This window comes from Lactuca virosa, chromosome 8 (assembly GCF_052849685.1).
Source record: "Lactuca virosa cultivar CGN04683 chromosome 8, Lactuca_virosa_CGN04683_v6, whole genome shotgun sequence".
In the NCBI taxonomy this organism is placed as follows: Eukaryota; Viridiplantae; Streptophyta; class Magnoliopsida; order Asterales; family Asteraceae; genus Lactuca; species Lactuca virosa.
Genome location: NC_136433.1, coordinates 99548060 through 99559702, shown reverse-complemented (window position 1 = coordinate 99559702; position 11643 = coordinate 99548060).

Genomic DNA, 11643 nt, shown 5'->3' with positions numbered 1-11643 from the left:
TCATGGAATTTCTTCCAGAACCTGGAAGTGAAACGCACATCTCGATCCGGCACGACCTAGATCGGTACTCCATGTCGCGATACCACCTCTCTCACATACAATTCTGCCAGCCTCTCAGCATAAGAGCTCTCACTGATAGCAAGGAAATAAGCACTCTTTGTCAGCCGGTCAACGATCACCCAAATTGCATCGACACCTCTCGTAGTCCTCGGCAATTTGGTGATAAAATCCATGGAAATATGTTCCCACTTCCACTGGGGAATCTCAAGTGGCTGCAACTTGCCATGCGGACGCTGGTGCTCGGCCTTAACCCTGCGACAAGTCAAGCACCTCTCCACGAACCACGCAACATCCCTATTCATACAGGGCCACCAATAGTCTCTCTTCAGGTCCAAATACATCTTAGTGGCCCCGGGATGGATTGAGAACCTCGATCTGTGCGCCTCCTCCATCAGAATGATACGTGCCCCGCCCTCAAATGGCACCCAAATCTGACCCTGAAAGGTCATGAGCCCTCGGCTATCGGCAACGAACTCAGACACCTGCCCGATCACCCGCTCTCTCTTGCGGTTCTCCGGCTTCATGGCCTCAACCTGAGCCTCCCGAATGGTGTCCAACACCGGAGTCATCACCGTCAACCTCAAACAAACATCACGTATCGGGGCACTCTCCATCCTACGACTCAGGGCATCGGCTACAACATTAGCCTTGCCAGGGTGGTACAGGATCTCACACTCATAATCCTCTACCACATCCAACCATCTCCTCTAGCGCATATATTCAGGTTGGGCTGATCCATCAAATACTTCAGGCTCTTGTGATCCGTGTATATGGTACACCGGACCCCATACAGAAAGTGACGCCAGATCTTGAGGGCGAACACCACAGCCCCCAACTCCAGATCGTGAGTAGGATACCTCGCCTGATGAGGCTTCAGCTGCCTTGATGCGTATGCTATCACATGCCCTCTCTGCATCAGCACCGCACCCAATCCCGATATCGACGCGTCACAATACACTACAAAATCCTCCATTCCCTCCGGAAGGGCTAACACCGGGGCTTCACATAATCTCTGGCGAAGTGTCTCAAAGGAGGCCTGCTGCTCTGGACCCCAACTAAAAGCCACGCCCTTCCGGGTCAACCTGGTGAGAGGAACAGCAATCTTGGAGAAATCTTTAATAAATCTCCTATAATAGTGTAGCACCTGGTTCTTGGTATGTATTTTTATTTAAGTATTTTGCATTTTGGGCCTTGGACTCGGCGAGTTGAAGGACCAACTCGCCGAGTAGAAGCGGGTTGAGGCGCGGGATTTAAGTGATGGACTCGTCGAGTCGGGTCCCGGACTCGACGAGTAGGCTCTGACTGGACAAAATCCTAATCTGAGAGTTTGCACCCTATTTAAACAACCTTATGCAGCCTCCATCGCCCCTTTATGCTCCCAGAAACCCTCCATAGCAAACCCTAAGTGTTTTGGTGCAAGATCTAAGGCTTTTGAGTGATTTTGGTGGTTTTGTTCACAAGGAAGAAGGAAGAGCATAGAAGGATCAAGAGGGAACTGAAGGATTCGAGTTTGGTTCATCATTTGCAGTCTTTGAGAGGTATAAAGTCTGTACCTTGCTCTTTCATTTGATAAATCCCTTTTTGGGGAGATTTAGGGCTTTTCTAAGCCATTTTTGGTAACCAACCATGATTGCAAACATGGTTGGGGGTTGAGGCTTTGGAATCAGGTCTTTCAAGGGGTCAAAAGGCAGATTTGGGTTGCTTTTGCACCCAAGGAAGGCCCCATGCAACACTAGAGCCATTTTAGAGCCTTTTTGGCTCAAAAGTCCCATGCATGCACGTAAAGTTCGTAACTTTACGTGCTAGATCGAGCTTAGGGGCTTGGATCTATCATTTGGTCAAGTGTTGTACATCAGAAATCGAGGATTTAGGGTGTGGATGTTATCGACTCGGCGAGTCCGTTCTTGGGACTCGACGAGTCCAAGGCTTTGAGTCCCATATCTATTGAGGGTCAAAGAACTCAGTTAGGTGTTAGAAGGGTTGTAGCAGGACATAAAGGGTGACCCAACGCATTGGACTTAGTTTTAGACCTGGAGTTCATGTGACTCGACGAGTGCTAGATTAGACTCGGCGAGTCCAAGGCAATCTGCTTATGATTAAGGATGAACTCGACGAGTTGTTCATACAACTCGGCGAGTCAAGGTCAGAACTTGTTCATCTATTGAAGGTGAACTCATCGAGTGTTCATACAACTCGGCGAGTCGGATGAAGGTTCATTCGATGTTCATATTGAAGAGGAACTCGTCGAGTCGTCGCTAAACTCGACGAGTAGAATCGTGGATGAGGACAGTTGAAGAGATAGGGACTCGACGAGTTGACGGACCAACTCGGCGAGTCGGGTCAACTGGAAGTTGACTTTGACTTTGACTTGGACTTGGTTGGGGGTAAAATGGTCATTTTACCCTAAGAGTAGATATCAGACTCTGATTAAGTATTTTGTGGGGATTGTAGCCGGAGGATTTCCGGAGCGGCAGCAGACAGAGGTTTCCCGCACAGATTATCAGCAGCTACTTGTACGAGGTGAGTTACCTTCCAGTAGGGGTGGGTCTAAGGCCACAATGCCGGCCCACCGAAGAGGAGTATTTAGAAGATGATTGTCTTTGTGATAATTATCTTGGTCTGGTTACATGCTTTGGTCATGAGTTTTATTTGTATGATATGTTACGTGTATGATAGGGATTGGTTTCCCTGATAGCGGTCCTTAGGACCAAAGGGTAGGTCAGTACCCGGATATGCCTGACTGTATGTTTATATCATGTTGTTGTATGCTAGTGGTAGGGGGTGGAAAAGTCCCCAGTTGCCGGTTGAAAGATACCGATGACAGTTACCGGTTGAAAGATACCGATGATGATTACCGGTTGAAAGATACCGACGATGATTACCGGTTGAAAGATACCGAGGATATTGTATGGTACGTGATGATTACCGGTTGAAAGATACCGAGGATATTGTATGGTATGTGGTATGATGGGGGAACTCACTAAGCTTTATGCTTACGGTTTCATTTTTGGTTTCAGGTACCTCTTTGTCTAAGGGGAAGGAGCCGGCGGCGTAGCATCGCATCACACACACATGATTTCCGCATGGAGTTTTCTGGGATTGTACTCTGATATGTTATTATTTTACGACTTGGGTTTTCAGACATGATGCATAGTTTTATGAGATGATGTGTTTCCACAGTATTTTCTTATGAATGTTTTTATGAGTCAATTAATTAAAAAGAAATTTTTGGACTTGAAAGTTGGGATGTTACAAGTTGGTATCAGAGCCCTGGTTTGAGGGATTCGGACACACCCTCGGGGGTGTTTGGACTCAAATTGAGGGGCTAAAAGGTTTTTACAAGGAAAAATGGTTTTCTAAAATCTAAATGGAAGGATTTTAAGAAAGTCGAAAGTGGGTGATGTATGCGACCGGTCGATCAAGGAAGGGATCATTGAGCTGATCGAGGATCGCCTCAGGGCGTTCAGGAGTGACATGGCGGCCAGCCAGTCAGGATCGCGCACACTGTCCTTCAAGGACTTCCGAGGGAGCGGTGCGCCGGATTTCCATGGGGCGAAGGACCCCATTGCTGCCAGACGATGGATTGTAGACATTGAGTCTGCACAGTTGACTGGCTTCTGCCCCCAGGGGTCGAAGGTGTGGTATGCAACAGGATGCTTGAGAGATAGGGCCAGAGATTGGTGGGAGTCGGTTGGTGACTCTCTGGGAGCCTCGGCTGTTGAGGCTATGACGTGGTCAGATTTTATGACCAGATTCAGAGCTGAGTTTGCGCCGACTGTGGAGCTTCAGCAGCTGTCCAGGGAGTTCTTGGACATGAGACAGACTACGGAGACTGTGGCGGAGATCACCGCCAAGTTCCGGGAGAGGGCATTGCTGGTGCCCCAGTATGCGGGTGATGAGGACATGAGGAAGAACCGCTACCGTGACATGCTACGAGCTGACATCCGGGAGCATGTCAGTTTCTCAGCTTGCCCTACCCTGGATTCCATGATTGCCAGGGCTTGGGAGAGGGAGATTGATCTGGAGCACATCCGGAAGAGGAAGGCAGCGGAGGGGCTGACGACGGGGGCTTCGGGGAAGAGGCCCAAGGGATCCGATGGTAGGCCGAAAGGCCAGTCAGGGCGGGACCGCTGTGGGAAATGCGGTCGGTCACACGAGGGAGCTTGTCGCACTGGGAGGGGGTCAGGCTGCTATAAGTGTGGCAAGGTTGGGCATGTTGGCAGAGATTGCACTGCCCCTGCTCCTGCGATTCAGATATCACACCTGATTTGCTTTCATTGCAATCAGAAGGGCCATAAAAAGGCCAATTGCCCAAGATTGACAGCAGCAGCGACGCCGGCAGTGGCGCCGACTCCAGTTTCAGCACGGGTTGTGGATGGCCGGAAGGCCAAGTTGGAGGATCCAGTGGTTCGGAGTCGAGCATTTCAGCTGACAGCCGAGGAGGCACGCGCTGCACCCGATGTGGTGACGGGTATGACTTCTTGTTTATGCTTTTATGATATGCTGCTGTGATGTTGATGTGTTATGTATGCATTCTGTTTAGGATGGTTCCATGTGAACGGTATTCCAGTTCAGGTATTGTTTGATTCGGGTGCTACCCGCTCGTTTGTTTCTCTTCCGCTTAGCAAGAAGTTTCCTGAGCTGTCGGGCACGTTGGATTGCCCTCTAGAGGTCAAGATTGCGGACGATCGGTCGGTACGGGCGTCAGAGGTCTACCGGGATTGTGTTTTGAGGCTGTTCGAGGAACGTTACCTGGTGGACTTGGTTCCCATACCTTTGCGGGGGAACAAGGTTATTATTGGTATGGATTGGCTGAGCCCCAATGGGGCAGTGATTGACTGCGCACAACAGTCAGTACGGATTAGGACCCCTAGTGGGGGAGAGCTTGTGGTTCAGCGCGAAAGGCCATAGCGAGGACCAGCTTTATGTTCGGCAGCGAGGGCTAGACGCTACCTCCAGCAGGGTTGCGCAGGTTATGTCGCCTATGTTATGGATACCCATGAGGCGGGTAGGGCGACGGTGGGCGATGTGCCCGTGGTACGAGAGTTTGCGGACGTATTCCCCGAGGAGTTGCCTGGAATACCTCCGGAGCGACAGGTGGAGTTCAGGATCGACCTAGTCCCTGGTGCGGCTCCGATAGCTAAGGCACCGTATCGGTTGGCTCCTCCTGAGATGCAAGAGTTGTCTACATAGCTGCAGGAGCTGTTAGACAGGGGATCATTAGACCGAGTAGTTCTCCCTGGGGAGCCCCGATTCTGTTTGTGAAGAAGAAGGACGGGTCACATCGGATGTGTATAGATTATCGGGAGCTGAATAAGGTAACGGTGAAGAACCTTTACCCACTCCCGAGGATTGATGACCTCTTTGACTAGCTACAAGGAGCATATTGGTTCTCCAAGATTGATCTGCGATCGGGGTATCATCAGATGAGGGTCAGAGAGGAGGATCTACAGAAGACTGCGTTCCGGACGCGCTATGGCCACTATGAGTTTGTGGTGATGCCTTTCGGGCTCACCAATGCTCCTGCCGCGTTCATGGACCTCATGAACCGCGTGTGTAGACCGATGTTAGACCGGTCTGTGATAGTGTTTATTGATGATATCTTGGTTTTCTCCATGACGCGAGAGCAGCATGAGGAGCATCTGCGAGAGGTTTTGGAGACTTTGAGAAGGGATAGCTTGTATGCTAAGTTCTCCAAGTGTGAATTCTGGTTGCGCGAGGTTATTGGTGGCCCTGCATGAAGCGGGACGTAGCATGGTATGTGGAGCGGTGCTTGACCTGCAGGAAGGTCAAGGCCGAGCACCAGAGGCCACACGGCAAGATGCAGCCGTTGGATATCCCGCTGTGGAAATGGGAAGACATTACGATGGATTTTATCACAAAGCTTCCTAGGACCGCGTGGGGAGTGGATTCGATTTGGGTCATCGTCGATCGATTGACCAAGAGCGCCCATTTTATCCCGATTTAGGAAAGTATTTCGGCCGAAAGGTTGGATGATATCTATATCAGGGAGGTAGTGGCGCGGCACGGGGTGCCAGTATCGGTGATTTCAGACAGGGATGTGCGGTTCACTTCTAGGTTTTGGAAGAAGTTTCATGACGAACTGGGTACTCGTCTGCATTTTAGCACCGCCTTTCACCTGCAGACGGATGGTCAGAGCGAGCGGACCATCCAGACATTAGAGGATATGCTGCGGGCATGTGTTTTAGACTTCGGAGGCAGCTGGGATACCTACCTACCGTTGGCGGAGTTCTCGTATAATAATAGCTATCATGCGAGTATCGACCGTCCTCCCTTCGAGATGTTATACGGGAGGAAGTGCAGAACCCCGATATGTTGGGGTGAGGATGGCCAGAGGGTCATGGGGAGCACCGAAGTGGTGCTCAAGACGACAGAAAGAATTCAGTAGGTTCGGAGCAGACTTCAGACTGCTCAGAGTCGGCAGAAAAGTTATGCCGACAAGCGCCGATCGGACTTGGAGTTTCAGGTCGGGGATATGGTTCTTCTGAAGGTGTCGCCATGGAAGGGCGTCATCCGATTCAGGAAACGGGGCAAGTTGGGTCCCAGGTATATTGGACCCTTCAGGGTTATAGCCCGGGTGGGCAAGGTGGCATATAGGTTGGATCTGCCAGCCGAACTCAGCCAGATCCACAACACTTTTCACGTCTCTCAGTTACGGAAATGTTTGGTGGACGACTCGGCAGTGGTACCATTAGAGGATATTCAGGTCGATGACAGCCTGAATTACATTGAGCGGCCTGTAGCGATTCTCGACCGGAAGTCGAAGGATCTGAGGAACAAGAGGGTGGAGCTCGTGAAGGTGCAATGGCAGCACCGGAAGGGCTCGGAATGGACCTGGGAGCCGGTAGATAAGATGATGGAGCATTACCCAGAGCTATTCCAGGATCGAGCAGCAGACTTCGAGGAAGAAGTCTAAAATAAGCAGGGGAGATTTGTAGCACCTGGTTCTTGGTATGTATTTTTATTTAAGTATTTTGCATTTTTGGCCTTGGACTCGGCGAGTTAAAGGACCAACTCGCCGAGTAGAAGCGGGATGAGGCGCGGGATTTAAGTGATGGACTCGTCGAGTCGGGTCTGACTGGACAAAACCCTAATCTGAGGGTTTGCACCCTATTTAAACAACCTTATGCAGCTTCCATCGCCCCTTTATGCTCCCAGAAACCCTCCATAGTTAACCCTAAGTGTTTTGGTGAAAGATCTAAGGCTTTTGAGTGAATTTGGTGGTTTTGTTCACAAGGAAGAAGGAAGAGCATAGAAGGATCAAGAGGGAACTGAAGGATTCAAGTTTGGTTCATCATTTGTAGTCTTTGAGAGGTATAAAGTCTGTACCTTGCTCTTTCATTTGATAAATCCCTTTTTGGGGAGATTTAGGGCTTTTATAAGCCATTTTTGCTAACCAACCATGATTGCAAACATGGTTGGGGGTTGAGGCTTTGGAATCAGGTCTTTAAAGGGTTCACAAGGCAGATTTGGGTTGCTTTTGCACCCAAGGAAGGCCCCATGCAACACTAGAGCCATTTTAGAGCCTTTTTGGCTCAAAAGTCCCATGCATGCACGTAAAGTTCGTAACTTTACGTGCTAGATCGAGCTTAGGGGCTTGGATCTATCATTTGGTCAAGTGTTGTACATCAGAAATCGAGGATTTAGGGTGTGGATGTTATCGACTCGGCGAGTCCGTTCTTGGACTCGACGAGTCCAAGGCTTTGAGTCCCATATCTGTTGAGGGTCAAAGAACTCAGTTGGGTGTTAGAAGGGTTGTAGCAGGACAGAAAGGGTGACCTAACGCATTGGACTTAGTTTTAGACCTAGAGTTCATGTGACTCGGCGAGTCCAAGGCAATCTCCTTATGATTGAGGATGAACTCGACGAGCTGTTCATACAACTCGGCGAGTCAAGGTCAGAACTTGTTCATCTGTTGAAGGTGAACTCGTCGAGTGTTCATACAACTCGGCGAGTCGGATGAAGGTTCATTCGATGTTCATATCGAAGAGGAACTCGTCGAGTCGTCGCTAAACTCGACGAGTAGAATCGTAGATGAGGACAGTTGAAGAGATAGGGACTCGACGAGTTGACGGCCCAACTCTGCGAGTCGGGTCAACTGGAAGTTGACTTTGACTTTGACTTGGACTTGGTTGGGGGTAAAATGGTCATTTTACCCTAAGAGTAGATATCAGACTCTGATTAAGTATTTTGTGGGGATTGTAGCCGGAGGATTTCCGGAGCGGCAGCAGACAGAGGTTTCCCGCACAGATTATCAGCAGCTACTTGTACGAGGTGAGTTACCTTCCAGTAGGGGTGGGTCTAAGGCCACAATGTCGGCCCACCAAAGAGGAGTATTTAGAAGATGATTGTCTTTGTGATAATTATCTTGGTCTGGTTACATGCTTTGGTCATGAGTTTTATTTGTATGATATATTACGTGTATGATAGGGATTGGTTTCCCTGATAGCGGTCCTTAGGACCAAAGGGTAGGTCAGTACCCAGATATGCCTGACTGTATGTTTATATCATGTTGTTGTATGCTAGTGGTAGGGGGTGGAATATTCCCCAGTTACCGGTTGAAAGATACCGATGACAGTTACCGGTTGAAAGATATCGATGATGATTACCGGTTGAAAGATACCAACGATGATTACCAGTTGAAAGATACCGAGGATATTGTATGGTACGTGATGATTACCGGTTGAAAGATACCGATGATATTGTATGGTATGTGGTATGATGGGGGAACTCACTAAGCTTTGTGCTTACGGTTTCGGTTTTGGTTTCAGGTACCTCTTCGTCTAAGGGGAAGGAGCCGGCGGCGTAGCATCGCATCACACACACACATGATTTCCGCATGGAGTTTTCTGGGATTGTACTCTAATATGTTATTATTTTACGACTTGGGTTTTCAGACATGATGCATAGTTTTATGAGATGATGTGTTTCCACAGTATTTTCTTATGAATGTTTTTATGAGTCAATTAATTAAAAAGAAATTTTTGGACTTGAAAATTGGGATGTTACAAGTTGGTATCAGAGCCCTGGTTTGAGGGATTCAGACACACCCTCGGGGGTGTCTGGACTCAAACTGAGGGGCTAAAAGGTTTTTACAAGGAAAAATGGTTTTCTAAAATCTAAATGGAAGGATTTTAAGAAAGACGAAAGTGTGTGATGCATGCGACCGGTCGGGCTCAAGTAAGTTTTCCCCAAGATACCCATACTTGATATGTTATGCTATATGGTTTTGATTCAGAAAACTGCATGCTAGAATAGGACTAAGGATCTAGGAGGATGCCTTGTGTGCCTGATATATGATTCTGAGAATTGCATGCTAGTTAGGGCTAAAGGTCTAGGGAGGATGCCTTATAGGCCTGTTGTATGAGCTGTATGCTAGGACTGTTTAGTCAGTAGTAGGATAGCCTGATTAGGTTATGCCTGATGCGGTTACTCGAGGCACGAATGCTGCTTGCTTTGTGCTTAAGGGTCCTGGTTAACTTTAACTAACTAGTGAGCGGATATGTAACAGTACTCGCAAGCTAGTTAGGGAAAGGAAGTAGGGACTCCTAGTGCAGCTGATGGCGGAGAGTAGGTCAGAGAGTGCCCCAGGAAATCCTGGGATGAGACTAGATGGAAAGGGATATTGGTTAAGGGACCTGGCGAAGTCGAGACAGTCCTTGAGGAAAGTACGGATAGATGTGGAAGGTAGTATGGGCCCGTACTACTGGAAGCAGAGGATCTGTACTCGAATCAAGGAAGGTTGAGACAGAACCAGGAACCTTGGAGAGTGTGTTAGACCTCTCGAGAGTATGTATAATCCTGACATTTATGCGTGTATTTTCAGCATGGTGACCACGTGACACGGAGCAGGAGGTTCCGGATCAGGATCAGGATCAGGCTCGGGTGCAGGATCCGAGCAGGTTGATGACGGGCTGCGCGAGTTCATCGCGTCTGAGATCACGAGAGGCATTCTTGAGTCGACCCCGATCATCTTCGGGTCGATCAAGGAAGGGATCATTGAGCTGATGGAGGATCGCCTCAGGGCGTTCAGGAGTGACATGGCGGCCAACCAGTCAGGATCGCGCACACTGTCCTTCAAGGACTTCCGAGGGAGCAGTGCGCCGGATTTCCATGGGGCGAAGGACCCCATTGCTGCCAGACGATGGATTGCAGACATTAAGTCTGCAGAGTTGACTGGCTTCTTCCCCGAGGGGTCGAAGGTGAGGTATGCAGCAGGATGCTTGAGAGACAGGGCCAGAGATTGGTGGGAGTCGGTTGGTGACTCTCTGGGAGCCTCGGCTGTTGAGGCTATGACGTGGTCAGATTTCGTGACCAGATTCAGAGCTGATTTTGCGCCGGCTGTGGAGCTTCAGCAGCTGGCCAGGGAGTTCTTGGACATGAGACAGACTACGGAGACTGTGGCGGAGATCACCGCCAAGTTCCGGGAGAGGGCATTGCTGGTGCCCCAGTATGCGGGTGATGAGGACATGAGGAGGACCCGCTACCATGACATGCTACGAGCTGACATCCGGGAGCATGTCAGTTTCTCAGCTTGCCCTACCCTGGATTCCATGATTGCCAGGGCTAGGGAGAAGGAGATTGATCTGGAGCACATCCGGAAGAGGAAGGCAGCGGAGGGGCTGACGACGGGGGCTTCGGGGAAGAGGCCCAAGGGATCCGATGGTTGGCCGAAAGGCCAGTCAGGGTGGGACCGCTGTGGGAAATGCGGTCGGTCACACGAGGGAGCTTGTCGCACTGGGCCGGGGTCAGGCTGCTATAAGTGTCGCAAGGTTGGGCATTTTGGAAGAGATTGCACTGCCCCTGCTCCTGCGATTCAGATATCAGACCTGATTTGCTTTCATTGCAATCAGAAGGGCCATAAAAAGGCCAATTGCCCTAGATTGACAGCAGTAGCGGCGCCGGCAGTGGCGCCGACTCCAGCGACAGCACGGGTTGTGGATGGCCGGAAGGCCAAGTTGGAGGCTCCAGTGGTTCGGAGCCGAGCATTTGAGCTGACAGCCAAGGAGGCACGCGCTGCACCCGATGTGGTGACGTGTATGACTTCTTGTTTATGCTTTTATGATATGCTGCTGTGATGTTGATGTGTTATGTATGCGTTCTGTTTAGGATCGTTCCATTTGAACGGTATTCCAGTTCAGGTATTGTTTGATTCGGGTGCTACCCGCTCGTTTGTTTCTCTAGAGCTTAGCAAGAAGTTTCCTGAGTCGTCGGGCACGTTGGATTGCCCTCTAGAGGTCGAGATTGCGGACGACCGGTCGGTACGGGCGTCAGAGGTCTACCGGGATTGTGTTTTGAGGCAGTTCGAGGAACGTTACCTGGTGGACTTGGTTCCCATACCTTTGCGGGGGAACAAGGTTATTATTGGTATGGATTGGCTGAGCCCCAATGGGGCAGTGATTGACTGCACACAGCAGTCAGTACGGATTAGGACCCCTAGTGGGGGAGAGCTGGTGGTTCAGGGCGAAAGGCCACAGCGAGGAACAACTTAATGTTCGGCAGCGAGGGCTAGGCGCTACCTCCAGCAGGGTTGCGCAGGTTATGTCGCCTATGTTATGGATA